The sequence below is a fragment of the Suricata suricatta genome, chromosome 15 (genome assembly GCF_006229205.1).
Source record: "Suricata suricatta isolate VVHF042 chromosome 15, meerkat_22Aug2017_6uvM2_HiC, whole genome shotgun sequence".
Classification (NCBI taxonomy): Eukaryota; Metazoa; Chordata; class Mammalia; order Carnivora; family Herpestidae; genus Suricata; species Suricata suricatta.
The window spans coordinates 5,042,802-5,062,262 of NC_043714.1; the positions used below are offsets into that span (position 1 = coordinate 5,042,802).

A 19,461-nucleotide genomic window follows, 5' to 3' on the forward strand; every position below is an offset into this window, starting at 1 on the left:
GGCTGGTCTTCTGGGAAGGGTCTCACTGTGCTGTGGGGGCGATGCGGGCCACAGGGCCAGTGTTCAGGTTATCTGCTCTCAGTAGGTGTTGTGTGCATATGCCAAGGTGTGGTGGAAGCAATGGTGCCCAACGGCTCTTTTGTCCCTGGAGAGGTGACTCTGAGATTGCTACCTCTCTCAGATGGGCTCCAAGGAGAGGGAACAGGCTCTTCAGTGTGCTGCAGGGGGTCCTCGGGGCTGTTTTCCTGTTTCTTTCAAGGAGAAGGGCAGTGCCCTCAGGGTTCCATCCCAGCCAAGACTGCCAACCACAAAAATCCTAGTCTTTGAGCCTGGTGGCAAAAACTTGCAAAAATCAGCCCCTCTCATTTTTCCAGCCAATGGCTTTGGGAAGGGGTTCTCCTTGTGTGAACCCCTGTGTCCCCCCACCCCCCACTGCTGCCCCCTCTCTGCCATCAGGGCTCCCTCCCCTGCACAGCATCCTTGATCTGTTTCTCCCTCAAACCACATTTCTGCACTTTGTACCTTCCTCAGTGTGGCCTCCTCTCTCCCTCTGGTTGTGCAGTCTTTCCTGTCAGTCCTCAGGTTGATTTCTTGGGTGTTCAGAACGATTTGATAGTTACCTCTTGGTGTTCAAGGGATGACGCAAGTCTAGTTTCCTCCTACTAGGCCGCCATCATAGCGCCACCCCCGCCCATAAGTCTTCCAACCCGTGACCATATTACAACAAATGTGTCTCATATACTTATTTATGGTTATCTATAGAAGTTTTGAACAAATTTTATTTTGATTTGATTCTTAGTTATCTGATAATTTTGAAGGTATTAGTGGTATTTTAAAAATTTTAGTTTCTTGGTTTGTTTATTTTTTGCTGGTATATAGTAATTATATATTGTATATTATTTTATGAGTTGTATGTTTTGTTAAATTCTCTTATTTATACTAAGGATTTATTTATAAATTCTTTTGGATTTCTTATTTAACCAATCATGTCATCTGTGAGTAATGACAATTCTTTTTAATTTCTGTAAATAATTTTATGCTAAAGAAATAGTTATCTCTTTCCAGAACAAATAGCCAATGATTTTTACTAATCTTCCATGATTTTTAAAGCATTTATGATGTCCAAAAACAGTTAATATTGATTTATAGCTAGAGTTTATTATATGTTGTGAGAAATAAGCCTCCAACTTTGTCTTTTCCAAAGACTAACCAATTGTTTCAACACTATATGTTTATTCATGCATCCATTTATCACCTTTATCATACACCAAATTACAGTATATGGTAAAGTTTGTTTTTATTTACCTAATCTGCCCACTGATGTGTCGATTCTTGTATCGATGACTGTTTTTTAGGACTCTCAAATTGATGTAGCAGAGTGTGAGCCTTAGAAGCCAGATTTCCTGTAAACAGAGGGAAAGTTCAGAAATTAAAGCCATATTAAGGTTGTTTTTAAGTCATTGGCAAATATTTCATGAATCCCGTAGTGACCTAAAAGGTACCAATTTTTCATTGGTGCTTCAGGTTTTATGACTTGACGGCTATTAAATTACTAACTTCTAGGGGTAGGCTAGTGCAACTTCTCCGGAAGAAGGTGCAGCACGTAGTCCTAATCTCTGTGAAGAAAAAACAGGTTACTTCCCACTCTATCCAAACTAGGAGGGCGTGTCCACATTTGTGAAGTGCTTAAGCCTAGGGCAGTAAGTGCCCAGTGCAGACAGTGTCGGCCTTCTCCCTGGCTCTATTTAAGGGAAATTTGGAATTGTGAGTTTTGTTTGTTCTCTTTATAACCAAATAGAATCACTATCATTCAATATTATATCAATATTATATTAACATAATCTGTTAGCAGTAATCAAAATCATTACCATGTTCTCATTGACTTATAGATTTAAGAACTATATTAATTATTTGTTAAAAGTTTTCTAATTGCCATCACTAAAGAGGCCAAGTTTCAAGGCCAGCTGGCTATCTTTGAAATTTCAGCCTAAAGAGGCAGAATATTTGTTTTCTGTCCAGATATGACCCCCATCCACTTCCCTGTCAGGCTGTGTAATAAAAGGCATGGTGGGTGTGGAAATTGACTGGAAACCATATGTTTTGGTTCAGATTTCCTCATTTTAAGATGTGGCTAACTCTACACACGAGAAGGCAGTATTATGAGTTTTGAGTGTTGGGAAGTATGTTTCAGGCTTTGCTTCCTGCCTGAGCCTGTTGGGTTGCCACTGGCACTCAAAGCTATCTTTTAAGTCACAAATGTCTTCTGGTGCTTTAGCAGGGGATCTTTTTAGATGTCCTACGTGGTCTTCCTCCAGGGAAAACTTTGTTCTACCTAACAGCTATGCCATGGGCAGTGACCGAGAGCTTGTCCCTTCCTTAGCTCAGAGTTTTGTTTCAGCACACTGTTGTGAGACAGTTAAGCTAAGGCAAAGAAAGGTATAACGAATTTTTTATTATAGTTATATTGTTCTTGAGTTGGTAAAGAGAACATCATAATAGAGTTCTCTTAATCTGAAATCACTGTTCAATGCTGGAAATCCAAAATCATGGGTTCAGTGCTAGAAGTGAGCTTTTGAGTCACTTTTTATTCTAATTACTTTAGCTCTTTTTTGTCCCCATTTTTGTGCCAGAAACGCAATTACCTTTGTAATTTCTGAATAAAAAGCATATTAGCACACCTGTTTTTATCTCTTTCCATTGTATACTAATTAGCTATTTTTCTGAATGCTAAGCAGAACATGAAATTCTGAAGACCTCTCTAAAACAGAGGAAACGTAGTGATAGTATTATTATGGTGTGGCCCCAAGAGAAAGAATTTGACTTATTTAGATTATACTTACATAAAAAATAGTAAGCAAGCAATCAAAACAGTTAGTTGCTAAGACTGTATTCCCAAATGCCAGTTTAGATGTGTTGTTTGGAATCCAAAGATACTTTTTCTTTGTTGTTGGAATATATCTCTTCAGTCATACTAAATCATAATTATGTATTATTTCAGGTTGAAAAATTCACTATGGATTTATATAAACCACATTAAGGAGATCTGCTAAATTATTATTTATTTCAAGTATTCTCACTTGGATTTATTCTAAAATAAGTAGAAGTGAAAAAATATTATGTAAACTTTACAAGGAACATAAGAAGACTATTGATATAGGAAATTATGCAGAACCATAGCAATGCATCCCAATGAAGTATTTATGCCTAATTTTCTCTTTGTGAATAAATAATTCCTCAGAATGGTACTACTTCTAGAATGATATTGAGATGTTCCTATTGTCTATCTTCATGCTACATTTTGTCTTTGGGACACTGCTGTTATTTTTTATGACAGCAAGAATGCTGTGTAGAATTTTAGCGTGAAAATGATTATTAAGGGCATCTTACCGAATCAATCACCCAGAATGGGAATTTCTTTAACCATGTCCACATCCTTACCGTGTGGCCACCCGTATTATCTTCCATGGCAGGGTTTCTTCTTTTTTAAGAATGGATAATAACCCGTTGTGTGGTATGCCACATATCATTGTTTCAATCATCTGTTCATGATTGTTGGATTGTTTCCATATCTTGACTACTGTGAATAATGCTGAAATGAATATAAGGGACCTCTTTGAATTCCTGATTTCATTTCTGGATTAATACCTAGTAGTGGGTTTGCTGGATCATATGGTAGTTCTATTTTTAATTTTTGCAGGAACTTCCACACTGTTTGCCATATTGGCTATCCCATTCCCATCAAAGTGCTGCATGAGAGTTCTCTTTTCTGCACATCCTCGCCAAAACTTATTATTTCTTATCTTTTTGGTGATAGCCATCCTAACAAGTTGATGCAGTGATATTTCATTGTGGTTCTGATCTGCATTTCCCTATGCTTTGTGATATTGTGTACTTTTTCACAGACCTCTTCACAATTTGTGTTTTCTTTTGAGAAATATTTAAGTCCTTTTCTCATTTTTAATCAAGTTATTATTTTTATATGTTATTGAGTTATATGGATTCTTTATATACTTTGGATATTGACCCCATATCAGATAGTTTGCATATTTTCTGTTATGCCATTTTTTCACTTTACTGATGATTTCTTCAGTTCAGTTTCTTCAGTTCAGTTCAGTTTGATGTAGTTCCACATATTTATTTTTGGTTTTGTTGCCTGTGTGTTTGGTGTCACACCCAAGAAATCACTGCCAAGACCAATTTTCTGCAAGGAGTTTTAAGTTTAAGTTTTTAGCTCATTTTGTGTTAATTTTTGTGTATGATATAAGAGCCTAATCTCACTTCTGTTTTTTCATGCAGATTTCCAATTTCCCAAACAGCATTTGTTGAAGAGACTATCCTTTCTCTATTGTTTGGTTTCTCTTTTCTGTTTCATTGGTCTATATGTGTCTTTATGTCAGTACCACACTGTTTTAATTACTGTAGCTAATTCTCAAATTAGGAAGTATGATGCTTCTGGCTTTGTTCTTCCTGTTTGAGGTCATTTTGGCTATTCAGCATCTTTTGTAGTTCCAAATGAATTTTAAGATTTTTTTTTGCTATTGCTATAAAAAAATGCCATTTGGATTTTGATAAGTACTGCACTGAATCTGTAGGGTGCTTTTGATAGTACAAAAATTATAACAATATTAATTCTTTGAATCCATATACATGGGAATGTTTTTCCACTAAGTTGTGTCTGCTTTAATTTTCTTCATCAGTGTCTTGTTGTTTCAATGTACAAGTTTTTATCTCCTTGATTAAGTTCATTATGCTAAGTGAAATACGAACCTTAGAAGGACAAATACTGTACTGCATTGTTTTATTCATATGAGTTATCTGAAACAGTCAGACTCATAGAGCAAGAACATAGAATGGTGGTTGCCAAGGGTTGGAGACAAGAGACTGAGTAATTCTTTTTCAATGAGAATAAAGTTTCTGTTATGAAAGATGAATCTGTGTAACATAGTACCTATAGTAAAGAATATGGTATTGTGTATTTTAGACTAGGTATTGAAATGATTTCTAGGTATTGTGTATTTAAGACTAGGTATTAAAATGATTTCTAGGTATTGTGTATTTAAGACTAGGTATTGAAATGATTTCTAGGCCCGAGATGGAGCTGCTTCTGCCTGGAGTACCATGTCAGTTAGTCAAAACTTAGATAACTTTTCCATTCCTAGAAATGCTCTGCTTGACTAACAATGTGCTGTATTCTATCAGTCAATCCCCAACTGTCATGATTTCTTTGTTCTAAATAGGAACAGTTATGCAACCCTAGCCAATCAACTTAAGCCAAATACTCTTTCCTTATCTCCTGATTGGCTTCTTCTGAAAAAGCTTCTTGCTATGCAGTTCTCTGGACTCTTAAGAGTAAAAAACTGTCTACTCCATAAAGTGTAAAATAAAATTTGCTTAGACTAATTAGTTTTCTTGAATTATTTAAACATGTATGAAGAGACTACATCTTACCTTAAGTGTTCTTACAACAAAACACACACAACGATCACAGGGAAAGTTTTGGAGATGATAAATATGTTTATTATCTTGGTTGTGATGATGGTATCATAAATGCATGTATATACTGAAACTCATTAAAATATATACACTATATGTGCACATTTTTGTATATAAAATGCAATTCAATAAAGCTAAAAAAAAGACAAATAAGGAAACTTTCCAAAAAAATATACAAAAAAGAAGGGACCAAGATGGCGGAGCAGCATGGTAGTGTGTTTTGTCTCTCTTGTCATTGAAATGCAGCTAGATCAACACCAAAGCATCTTGCACACCTAGAAAACTTATTTGAGGATTAACATAATAATCTGCACAACTTGAACCATAGAACTCCGCAGGTGTAGGGAGTGGAGAGGTGAACTGGGGAAGAAAGAAGCCACGGAGGCAGGGAGCTGTTTTTGCTTGTGGAGATGGGGGGTGGGGGAGAGTATAGGAAAATCATTCCCTCCAAACGCACCTGGAGTGAAAGAGAAAGAGTGGAAACAACCGCAAGAGACCGAAGACGAAAGGGAGAAAAGAGAGAGTTTAAATACCCTTAAGATTCTATAAACAGAGGAACACAAAATCTGAAACTCCACAGTTCAATACCTAATGGAGCTCCAGTGGGAAGGAAGATCCCCAGGGTCAGACAGCAAGGTCTGAGGGGTTCTCAGGCCTCAAGGGAGAGCAGTTCCCCTGCTTGGAGGACATTTGTTGCCTCCCCACAGGCAAAAGTACCTGCAGACCCCAGAGAAGAGCCACATTCACTGCTGTTGGAACAACGATGTTACGGGTAAAGCCAGGCACCAAATGTGTGTTGTAATTTACCACAATCCCTGAAATACTGCTGCTACACCATCTCATGAACTTTTCAGCAGGGGGTCGGAGGGGCTGGCACCCTGCTGCAGTCTCTGGACATCTGGAGCAATGCTGTTGTGCATGAATGTTCCTGGGGGCAAGCCAGCACCCAGCCATTCCTTGTCAAGACTGAGAGTCTGAGAGGGTCAAAGCCATGGGCCCTCAGAAAGTGAGTGGTTTGGAAACACAGCCCCATCTGAGATAAAATTTGGGAGGGAGGTACTACCTGGCAGGCTGATGGCTTGGTCACAGACAGTGTAGAAGTGGGGAGTGGATGGAAGCTGGAGAAAAAGGAGGGGTGCATGATTGCCAGTCAGCAAAAGCACAGAGTTCTGATACTAGAGACTGGGTAGCTGGGTGATGCCACTTTCAACCCTCTGCACATGCTCATACACGTCTGGGCAAGCCACAGTGATCCACCCCAGTAAACTAAGCAGCACCATCTAGTGGAGAACAGAGCCATTAGAGCAAGCCCTTGTCTACCTGGGCCAACCTGGCTTTAGAGGAACCCCACAAGTCTCTTTGCCTGCTTAATTCATGGACTATAAAGTGCTTCATAGTTTGACTTCTAGGGGAAACTGGATGTAATGTCAATTGTATCTCATTCTATATTCTGGTCCATCTATTTAATTATTTTCTTTTTCTCTTTGTATTCTTGAGTACAGAAAGAAAAAATTATTTTTATTTTCTGTTTTTATAAAAGACTTTTCTTTAATTTTTTGTACATATTTTTTACTTTTTATATTTTTCTTAAATTCTAATTTACTCTCATCATTTCATGTTATTCTATTTTATTCATTTTTTAAGTTTTCAAACTTTTTTTCTTTTTTCCCCTCTTTTCTCTATTCTATCAACAACCAGACCAAAGTACACTAGAATCTAGCATCCTTTATTTGATTTTTTTGTCTTGTTTTAAATTTTTATTTATTTATTTCTTTTATTAACTTTTTTCTTCCTTCAAAATGACAAAATAAAGAAGTTCACCCTAAAAGAAAGTACATGAAGAAGTGAATCAACACAAATACAAGCCACATGTCTGAACCAGAATTTGGAATCACTATAATAAGAATATTGGGGTGCCTGGGTGGCTCAGTTGGTTAAGCACCCGATTTTGGCCTAGGTAATTATCTCATGGTTTGTGGGTTTAAGCCCCACATCGGGCTGTGTGCTGACAGCTCAGAGCCTGGAGCCTGTTTCAGATTCTGTGTCTCCCTCTCTCTCTGCCCCTATCCCACTCATGTTCTGTTTCTCTCTGTATCAATAATAAATAAACATTTAAAAAATTAAAAAAAAAGAATACTAACTGGGGTTGAACAAAATTATAGAATCCTTTTCTGTGGAAATAAAAGAAGTAAAATCTACTCAGGACAAAATTTAAAATGCTATAACTGAGATGCAACCTCAAATGGTTGCCATGGCAGCAAGGACGGATGAAGCAGAGCAGCGAATCAGCAATATAGAGGACAAACTTATGGAGAATAATGAAGCAGGGAGAAAAAGAGGGAAACTAAAGCAAAAAGGCACGATATAAGAATTAGAGAACTCAGTGATCCATTAAAAAGGAATAACTTCTGAATCATAAGGGTTCCAGAAGATGAAGAGAGAAAAAAAAGGGGTAGAAAGTTTATGTGAGCAAATCATAGTGAAAAACTTTCCTAACCTGGGGCAAGACACATACATCAAAATCCAGGAAGCACAGAGGACTCCCATTAGATTCAACAAAAACGACCATCCACAAGACATATCATAGTCAAACTCACAAAATACTCAGACAAGGAAAGAATCATGAAAGCAGCAAGGGAAAAAAATCCTTAACCTACAAGGGAAGACAGATACGGTTCACAGCAGACCTATCCACAGAGCTTGGCAGGCCAGAAAGGAGTGGCAGCATATATTCAATGTGCTGAATTAGAAAAATACGCAGTCAAGAATTCTTTACCCAGCAAGTTTGTCATTCAAAATAGGAGAGATTAAACTTTCTGAGACAAACAAAAACTAAAGGAATTCGTGACCACTAAAACAGTCCTATAAGAAATTTTAAGAGGGATTCTCTGAGGAGAGAAAAAATGGAAAAAACAAACAAACAAACCAAAAGCAGGATTAGAAAGGAACAGAGAGCATCACCAGAAACCTTTAAAACCTAATCATCTATGGGCCTTTAGTCTTACACACCATATCGTTTCTAACACACCAGCTACTTTAGAGCCTGCTTGGTCTCTTGATAAGCCTGGGCCCTTGCTTTGTTCATGTTTCTAGCAGCCATGCTAGTACTGAGCCTGTACCATCTCTGGAACTTGTGATAGGACAATAAATCCATTATCTATGGAGAGTCCTCCCAGAACAATGAACACCCTCTTCTCTGTTAAGTTCTATGTTCTGGCCACTTTGAGCAAGCACCATCAGAATTTCAAGCATGCCCCAGTACATGCTATCTAGGTACCTGCTATGAAGTATAACTTTTCCTCCCATATCAGGCCTAGCATGGCCCCTATGTGAGTTATACTGTAACTTAACCTTCTTTATAGATCTACTGGCCAGAAGGGAGGGTGGGGATAGATCCTGGAAATGGGTGTACATTGAATACCTAGATCTCTGACATCACTGTGAGGTTGAGGTAGCCAACCCCAAAATTGCCTGAATCTTTTATTCTTATGTGAAATTGAATAGTAAACCTTATTGTTAAACCATATGCAGGTGGATAGGATGTCACTTGCTACCAAAAACAATTTTACTTATTTGGCAGAATCAAACCTGGAAGGTGAGGAAGAAGTGGCTTCTCAGTCATTCAGATAATATTGGTTAAATTAATAAGTGTCGATTTCAAAGAATATTACATTCTTTCTCATTTGTAGACATCAAAATAAAATTTACTAATGTTTTTATTTAAATTCTAGTATTGTTAACATACATAACATGTATTAATTTCAGAAGTACAATATAGTGATTTAGTAATTCCATACATCATTCTCTGCTCATCACAAGTACATGCCTTAAACGCCATGGCATATTTTGCCCATTCCCCCCCCCCACCTCCTCTCTGGTAACCATTGGTGTCTTCTCTATAGCCAAGAGTAAACTTAATGATGCTTTTTTATTAATTTGGTGGGATTTTAGGTAATTTTATTTTATTCTACTTATTTATTTATTTTTTCGGATATTTAAACATTATAGAGGAATATGTTACAAATGTTAAAAATGGTGAAAATTGTGGCATTAAACTCTCCATCGATATTGTTCTGAAACCTTAGATTATTGAATATAATCTTATTATTTACCTTACTTCAAAATTTACATACCAAATAGGTGTCCCGTCTTTTTTGTATATTTTTTATTTTTATTTTTTAATCTACATCCAAGTCAGTCAGCATATGCAAGAATGATTTCAGAAGTAGACTCCAGTGACCCATTACCTCTCTGTAACACCCAGTGCTCATGCCAACAAGTGTCTTCCTCAATCCCCTTTCCCATTTAGCCCTCTGATTAATTTCATAAGTAAACTTATTTTAAACAATTTTATCTGGTAAGGATAGAACTCTTTTAAGGGCAAGCGTTTAATTATTCCACCAGAAGGCTTGTAATTTACAATGGAGTGTGATTAAGATATTATATCAAGCCTGGGATGATTCCTATTTGCTGCTAACTAATATTTTTTATCAAGTCTTGAGGCATGTTTTATTTATTTAGTTGTCCCTCATTATGTTCATCTTGGTCTTGACAGTCTTCAAAGAGTGATGAAAGGGGACAGGAGAGTATCACTTCTGGAAGATGTGTGTTCCCAAGCGGCTTCACATGATTGCAGGTGTCAGGGACAGATCTGGGAAGAGTTGGTCCTTAGGAGCTACTGGGTCAGTTCTTCCTTCCTGGCACTCGTGATGGTGGGGGGTGGACGTAGATGGTAGGAGGTGAACCCGAGACTTCTGGAGAACTCATAGTTTCTTACAAAATGGGGAGAAAAAGAAATTATATGAAAGTTGTTAAGAGAATGAATAAATTTTCTACATGGAATATGCATTTAAATGCATCTATATCAGGGTCTTTTATATTTTATCTATCTATATTTATATATTCATTTCCCAGGATATGTATGTGTGCACGTTTGAAAGTAAAGATATTGATGGAGCAGCACCTTTGTAAATGTATACTTTGAACCAGAAAAGAACTTTAAAGAAAGAAACAACTCCGAGCATTAATGTTGGCACCAACGGACTATCAGTCAATTTGAGGGGTTTATATGGTTTAAAATTCAACCATTAATGATAATCATGACAAAATGAAATGAGTAAATAGTTTCTGCTCTGCCACTTACCAGGTATGTGATATTTTGAAAGTTTCTTATTTCACCTAACCTGGGGTTCTCATAAACAGCAAAGGACCACCTGTCCTTTCTTAGCCCCTCCTCCATGGAAATTTCCTTTATCTTCAGAATGGTTAAGTACCAACTTAAAAATATGTATATATAAATATTCAAAGAGTAAAGAAGAATGATATGTGTATTATATATAGTAACATATAATTGATAATTAATATAGACAATTGCTATATATATATATATATATATATATATATATATATATATCCTTAACATTTGAAATCTGGAGTTAAGATATGCAAGAAACTATTAATACTGTTTCCTCTAGGTAGTGGGATGGGTTAGGTGAAGAACAGTTTTACTTTTCATTCTTTTCTCTGCTATTGTAACTTTTACTAGGTATAGGTATTGTTATTCTAATTTTGAAAAAAGCAATAACTTGTCTCAAGTGTTGGTATTTTCCCAACTTGATATTGTCCCAAGGAAACAGGTCAATAGCACATATATAAACAGGGCAGTGTTCCTAGAACCTGAGGTATTTGTTTTGGACAAGCCATAATAAAATTTACCTGTAGCTTTGCCTGTAGATTATAGAGGATAATCAAATATGTATTTTAAAATTACTAGTAGTAGTATAAATTTTTTATTTTGACATTTTAAGCTTACAGAAAAGATGCAAGTACAATAGGAAGATTCCTCTTCATATTTCTATACTACTTTATACTAAGTACTTTTCACTTAGAGTTACTCATCTAATTCCTCTTTATACTTCATACTAAGTACTTCATACTAAGTTATTTTCACTTAGATTTACTAATCATTTACATTTGCCTTATTTGCTTTGTACCTGTCTCTTTATGCATACATATACATATTATATATTTATATATACTATATAAATAAATGTGCTTGGAATGTTGGAGATCTGAACTGCAGATACTGTGCCTCTTTACCTTTGAATGCTTTTGTGTATATTTCTTACATACATACATACAACTAGGGTACAGTTATCCAAATAGGGAAAGTTACCATTGTCACAAAACAATCACCCAATCCATATCCCATATTCATATTTTGGTAATTATCATAATAATATCATTTATAGCTACCTCTCCAAGACCAGGACCCAATCAAGGAATACGTATTGCATTAAGTTGTCATTCCTTTCTCTTCTCCTTAGTCTGGAACAGTTTCTTAGTCTCTGTGTCTCATGATTTTGACATTTTAGAAGAGAATAGGACATTTATTCTGGAGAATTTCTTTCAGTTTGGCTTTGTCTGGTGTTTCTTCACTTTTAGATTCAGGGCATGCATTGTTTTTTAGAGAAATGCTGGCAAGAGGATGTTGTGTCCTCAGTCTATCGCTTTCAAAATAAAATTATCAAGTGGGTGATCACTTGGTTACTATGGGTCAGTAGGTTTATTTACTGTGAAGTTCTTATTTCCCTCCTTGTAATTAATGTGTAATTTGTGAGAAGATTTTGTAAATCCAAGTACATATCTTTTTTCTCAGTGTAATGATCCCCATTTTAATACCCACTGAAGATTGTTGCCTGACACAATTTTTACTTTGGTGGTTGCCAAATGGTGACATGCCTCTTACGTTAATTCTACATTTATTAGTTGGTTGGCATTTTTCTGTAAGGAAGAGCTATTTCTTTTTTCCCCACTGTTTATTTATTCACTTATTTATTGATATCTGTATAATCACATGGATTTTTATTTAATTCAACCAACTATAAACTGTTCTATTATTGTCCTTTTGTTTTTAAGACCTTATTTTTCAGAGAAGTTTTAGGCTCACCGCAAAACTGGATGGAAGGTACAGAGATTTCCCACACACCCTTCCCCCACACATGCGTAGCTTCCCCCATTGTCTGCATCCCCACCAGAGTGATGCATTTATTATAGTTGATGAATGTATACTGACACATCATTATCACCCAAATCCGCAGGTTACATTAGGGCTCACTCTCGGTGGTATAAATTCTATAGGTTTGGAAAAATGTTTGATGAAATGTACCCACCATCAGAGCATCATGCAGTACGGTGCTGCTGGCCTAATAGTCCCCTGTGCTCTGTCCATGACTTCCTCTCCCTGTAACCCCTGCCTATTTTTTTCACTGTCTTACAGTCTTGCATTTTCCAGAAGGTCATATAGGTGGAGTTGTATAGTACGTAGTCTTTTCAGACTGGCTTCTTTCATTCAGCAATATGCATTGAAGTTTCCTTCATGTCATTTCATGGCTTGATAGCACTGAGTTATATCCCATTGTCTAGATGTCCCGCTGTTTGTTTATCCACTCACTGCTGAAGGACATCTTGGTTGCTCCCATGTTTTGGCAATTATTGTTTGTTTTATGCTCAAATTATGCAACATTTAGGCAATGGTAGTCACTTCAGCTGTCCCTGGGTCCTTTTGATACAGTCACAGTTTTTGTTTGTTTGTTTTTTGTTTTGTTTTTCGCATTTCCTTACTTTCTGGTACCATAAGATGTTGAAGCCCTCCTGGTGCTCCCAGTCCCAGCCCCGCCTCTCCAAGGAGCACTGTTTCCTTGTATCGGAAAATGGCATTACCACCACCATCTAGGTGTTAAATGTGCTCGTTGCGCCTAGAATGCCATTGCTTCTAGGCCTTCTTGGTGGATAAAGAAAATACAGGCACATGGACAGAGGCACAAATATACTCTTACATACATGTACACACAGACACACACAGACATGCAAATACACACATTCACACATACACACGCATACATAATACGCGCATACACAAATCACATTTTAAACATTTATTTAAAATCCAGTCATACTGATATAATACTTCCATTTCCTCCTAATTCAATACCCCAGAATTCTGTCCTTTCTCCTTTCCATATGTGTGAATGGCCATGTGGAAGAAAGAATGAAATCAACATACAGAAAAGCAAACTAACGCTGGACAAAGACTCCTGGTGACAACATAATCCCTGATTCCAGTTGCCCTGGGCTTCCTCAGTACCTGCCTCTCCTAAGGTTTTTGAAAAATCCAGGAGAATGCCCAAGGTGGTTGGATGATAGTCTTTGGAAACTAGAATAGTGTTGACTAATGGGACAATGAAAGACAATCCAGTGCAGAGTCGTGATGTGTCCCTCCCCTGCTCTTTCTCCAACAGTATTGGAGTGCACTCCCTAAGTCTGACCCTCATGCTATTTTACCGTGTCTGCCTGCAGAGGTGAGGAGACTACAGGTATTACGACGCGGTGCTGGTTCTGGTGTGCCTTTAGCATGTAACAATGTGGTCCCTGTGAACGTGTGGAGTTAGGAGGACCCCGATTACAGATAAGGGAGTTGAGGTTTAGAGAAGTGAAAGGAGGTCTTTGGGTCACGCACGTTGCAATGAGATTGTTGGTCTCTGTAAAACTCTTGGCTCTCTTGCCCACACAAGGTCACCTCTTACACAACTCCTTACTATGTAAATGAATTAATTCGACACTTGTTTTTTGAGTACTGCACACGCCAATCTATACTAGGATTGATTCTACAGACTTATCAATGCTTGTTCCTTCAGCACCTCAGAGAAATTTTAAATTACACTCATGTGAATTACACTCACATAATAGTGGGAAAGAGCTGAAAAAATCTTGAGTCAAAGCTCTTGTGTGTAAAGAATAATAAGTAAATTAGTTTACATTCACTTGATCTTAGCCAAAAGGCTGAGAAGCGATAAATTAGTTTACATTCAAAACTGGTTCTGGTTTCCCAGGGGAAAAATTACTGCTGATGTTCATAAATACTTATTGGCAAATGCTTATTGTGTTATTATATAAAAATAACTGTCATTATTTCCATCTAAATTTCTCATAGAGATGGCCCCTCAGAAAGTTTATTTGGAGTGGGTCTGACCCCGATTGCTTGATTCAGATCCAGTCACATGATGCAATCAAACAGGACATTCAGAAGAACAGTGATAATATTTAAAAGGTGTTGGATAATGATCAAAACATTAACACATTAACATTAACACAAAATATTGTTAGGAATGAGTGGAACGTCTTATGTCCTTAGAAATCACTAAGCTGGGGCGCCTGGGTGGCTCAGTCGGTTGAGCGTCTGGCTTCAGCTCAGGTCATGATCTCACGTTCGTGGGTTCGAGCCCCACTTCGGGCTCTGTGCTGACAGCTAGCTCAGAGCCTGGAGCCTGCTTCAGATTCTGTGTCTCCCTCTCTCTCTGACCCTCCCCTGCTCGCATTGTCTCTCTCCGTCTCTCAAAAATAAATAAAAAACATTAAAAAATTAAAAAAAAAAAAAAGAAATCGCTAAGCTATTAGAGGCCCACGGGTCTGTGCACTCCCCATCTTGGCTACACATGATGAAAGTAATCCGTGTTGTTTTGTGCTTTAACGTGGATAAGCCAGAGCAACTGTCCAGAGCGTGCTGAGGAATGAGACTTTGGGGTTTTTTGGACACCCTGTGAGCAAGCCTCTCCTCAGAGGACTTCACGACATCAGACAGCTGCTGCCCTGAGCATCGTGACTAACTTTTCAAAATCACAGCATTTCAAGAGTAAAATTGCAGGGCCCGCATATATTAGCCCTTGTTCAGTCCTCAGAAATGAAGGGAACGCCTCCCCCTCACTGTCTCCAATCAGCAGAGAGCAGGAACAGACATTGTATGAGTGCCAGATCTCATGCCAGAGGCGTTTTACCTATGGTCATCGGTCATCGTTATAACAGCCCAGGGAAGCTGTTTTAACTCTTTCCATTCTGCATGTGGGAAGTGCGCTCCGAGAAGTCACGGATACTCATGAAGGGCAGAGTCTGCACCTGAACCTGAGTGTCTTGGACTCAGTTTAGGCTAAGCCGAGCCAACACATACCGCAGTGGGCTCGTAACTGCCTGCTCTTTCAGGACTTGGGAAAGTGGCTTATGTATTAATTGGGTAACTATTTGGTCTATTATTTTAAGGGCTGCTTACATTCTAATAATAATAATTGTACTCATTGATTATTTTCTGTCAAATGCTTATATATCATAGAACCATTGTTACTTAGAAATCTTACCAAAAATTTGGTTTTAACAATAAACAATATTGTGTGGTCATGAATTGCTATGAGATTCACATATTTAAACCTGTCACATCCCTATGGAGAGCATGGACTTCTATCTGTTAGGATTTTATTATCCAAAATAAACACAACTGATATAAAACGACATTCATATATGATTACATATTACATTTGTTACATTTTCTGGTAATAAAATATAGTAATGATAAAAACGCATAAAAATAAATGTTATAGGTTTTTTTTGCCCCATGAAGTAAATAAAGCTTTGTGCATTAGAAAGGATATCATTCCTATCCTGACTAATTTTGAATCAGTAACAGAAATTTCAGTGTAACAGAAATCTTTTTCAGATAGGGTGATGGCGGAGAGTGCGTATTGTGTGTGTGTGTGTGTGTGTGTGCGTGCACACGCATGTGCGTGCGTGTGGTGTGTTGACCCAACATCTCTCCCTGATCAACTCTTCTTTCTATTCTACACCACATTTTGTATTTGGACAGTTCTTAATACATCAAAATAACGAAGTGCTGCTCTACAGAGATTCAACACCAATGTTGTATCATTGTGAAATGAGAATAAAGACGAAAAAACACAACATGCTAGTACCTCTCCTTAGTTCTGTGACGTTTCTTTGACTATTCCCCCTGGCCTTGATCTGGACTCAGTTAACTTTCAAACAAGTCACAAATAGCATATTACTGTTTTTAACTAGTTTCTAAGGTACTTCTGCATCACTTGTTATGAAGGGAGGCTTTTCATTACGTGCTATTCAAATCTCAACATCGTGGTGCCCGAGCCTCTCTCTTTGCTGCACCATTTTTCTCTCTAGATTCCTTACCCCCATCTGCCCCCTCCACATCTACCTCTTTGGTCCATTGCTTATCTTGGTGGCTGATCATGACCTCAGTTTGAATGTGCTTTTTGGCTGTAACTTTGGCAGTGTTTCTAGGTCACCACTCACTTCTGGTATCAATCTACCGTCCCATCTTGGAATCACAAACTTGAGTCAGACCATCTTCAGCTTCCCCTAAATCCTATGGGACCAGCAGCCAGGCCCTTGGAACCAAAGAGATGCAGTTTCAGAGACTGCTGTGCTGGTGTATATGCTTCAGCCACTGAATGCACTTGGATCTTTCTGATCCTGTCTTTATTTAAAATTTTTGTTTTGTTCATCACGGATCTTTTGCATTAATTTTACTTTAAAAATACTATATTAAAATATTATTTATCTTGGGGCACCTGGATGGGTCAGTTGGTTAAGTATCTGACTCTTGATTTCCACTCAGGTCATGATTTCATGGGTTGTGAGTTCGAGCCCCAAATTGGGCTCTGCACTGTTTAGGGTTCTCTCCCATTCTCTCTGCCCCTCCTCTGCTTGTGCTCCCTCTCTCTCAAAATTAAATAAGCATAAAAATTAAAAATAAATAAAATATTATTTATCTTGATGCCTGAGATTTTGGCACCCTCTTAAATTTTGTGCCTGGGGCCAGCGCCTTATTCACCAGGCCCCATTGTGTCTAGAATCAATCTAGATCTAAACTAGTGTCCTGCTCCTGATCCCAGCCTTTCTTGCTTCATAAGCACTCCCTTATTTTGATTCTATATGGAAGCCATCAACCCTCGTCTACTCCGATGTGACTTTTCTTCCGTTTAGACTTCCTGCTCTTGTTAACTTGGACTCTGACACACCTCCAGTGCCGCATGTTTGGTGTCCCCCCTCTGACTGTACTGGCTATGACCCCAAGAAAGGGGTATCCCTGTCCCATGTATAGTACCTTCAGGGTTCAGCCAGGGACACAGAACCAGTTGGAGGTAGTTGTATTGCAAGGGATCAGCTCACATGATTGTAAGACTGACCGGGCTCCTCTGAAATTCACAGGAGGGTAGGCTGGGCTCAAGGTGAAGCTTCAGGCCAAGGTGGAATTGCATCTTCCTTAGGGAAGACTCAGATCGAGTCTTTCAACCGATTGAATCCGGCCCACCCAGATTTCCTAAAATAATTTCCCTTACCTATAGTCAACCAATTATGACTTTAGTCACACGTACAAAGGACCTTCTGACAACACCCGGGGGAGGGTTTGAATAGGTGAGGGCTATCATTTAGCCAAATTGACTCATAAAACAAGCCTGCCAGATCCCATGAGTCTAACTGACTAGGCTTGTGTGGAGTTCCCTGTGAAAGCAATCGCCCTTCAAGTTTAATACAAGTTATCAAAAAAAAATAAATAAATAAATCAAGAGAACATTTTCTCAGGGGCTGGGCTATGACCATGCTCTAAGTCTCATGGAAGAGACTCACATTTGTTACTTGTTTGTTAACAGCTCCAGGGATCACAATAGCTTGTCTTGGTGACTTTACCTTAATTGTTCAAAATTTGGAACACATTTTCAAGCTGAAGGGAAAACACACGAGTCAAGGCTCATTTCTGGTCCTCTTTTCTCTGTCGGACTTGTTCAGGGGCAAATTTCAAAATGTGTTGCCAGGAGCCTCGATAGCCCTTTCTGCATTTCCTTCTCGCAACCTTGGGCCCCCAGTTTCAAGAACTCAGGGCTCTGGGTGAATCTCCCATTGTGGTGGCTGTGCCCTCTGCCGCCACTAGGGGGCAGCCACGCGGCGCTGCGGGCGCCCATCCAGAACTCGCAGCCAGTGGCTCAGCAGACCTATGAGCTCAGCCGGGTACTCCCTGGGACTAACCTGACTTAACCCGGACTGTGCTCCTCCCCTCTCTGACCCGCGACTCAACTCTAATTTCCCTTCTGCTGGACTTTCGCCATTTTAGGACTTTCGGGGAGAGAATCTCAGCCCCAGTGACCTGCCTGGAAAGGTTACTCCCACCCCAGTACCCTAGACCTTTGCACCAGGAGGACAAGGTATGGCCTGTCGGATTTTCTTTGTGAACTGAAGCCAATGACTGCTCACACCAAAGTTAGGTAAATTCTGAGGGGGTCCCACTTTCTTCCTTGCTTTGGGCCTTTTCGTTTCCGTTATGTTTTGCCCAAGTTTATAATATCGCCCCCCAAAAAGACCAGAGACTACCAGGGAGACCGAGTCCGCCTGCAAAAAGCAAAGGGCTTTATTACAGCCTCACAGACTCCACCAATCCAGGGCCACATGGAGAGAGGCCCGGGAACAAAGGCAGCATAGGGCTTTTAAGAGTTTGGGAAGGGGAGTTACAGGAAATGACGACATAGGCACAGCGCTCCAATCCCTACCCCCCTATCAATACTGGCAGTTGTGGGCGCCAATCACAACACTTAGATTATTGACCAATCAGAGTGGGCCCAGGACCCCTATGTTGGGCGTGACTAGGCCCGCCCTGAGAAAGGTCAAAGGTGTCAGCTGGCCTCTCCTGATTGGGCGCTACAGGAGTTGTCCCTCCTTAATGTGCGCCCTTTCATTCGGAGAAGCTGGCACCTTCCTCTTTAAGTACAGGGGCCGGCTGGATCAGACCTGGGTCCTTACAGTTAGTACTGCTGATAAGAGGGTCAGTGTTGGCAGCAGATGTCACTTAGTGTCTGGAAGGAGGGTCTAGTGAGAGCCTTGTGTGCGGTAGGTGGGGGGAGGCAAATAAATATACCAACCGTGAGCTTTTATTCAGTATTCCATATAATCCAGGAATACACTTATTTTTGAAGTAGTAACTTGTATTGGTTAGCCTTTTCATAATTGTTTTTCATAATTATATCATTAGGAAGGGGTACAAAATCGTGGCACCTGGTTTCTGCATAGGTCGTGATCTCACGGTTTGTGAGTTCAAGCCCTGCATCAGGCTCTGTG

General features: G+C 39.0%; 2 long non-coding RNA genes and 1 pseudogene across 2 annotated transcripts; 1 reads left to right on the forward strand and 2 right to left on the reverse strand.

The window, feature by feature from the left end:
* Positions 1-4,736: 4,736 nt before the first annotated feature.
* LOC115279354 lies at positions 4,737-5,400 on the forward strand. Its single transcript, XR_003903385.1, has 2 exons — positions 4,737-5,026; positions 5,067-5,400. It is a non-coding gene; the product is annotated as an uncharacterized LOC115279354 (long non-coding RNA).
* A 4,462-nt stretch (positions 5,401-9,862) lies between these two features.
* LOC115279353 lies at positions 9,863-17,589 on the reverse strand. Its single transcript, XR_003903384.1, has 2 exons — positions 17,459-17,589; positions 9,863-10,265 (listed from the first exon to the last, which is right to left on the reverse strand). It is a non-coding gene; the product is annotated as an uncharacterized LOC115279353 (long non-coding RNA).
* On the reverse strand, positions 14,205-14,346 carry LOC115279579 (annotated as a pseudogene).
* Positions 17,590-19,461: the final 1,872 nt, after the last annotated feature.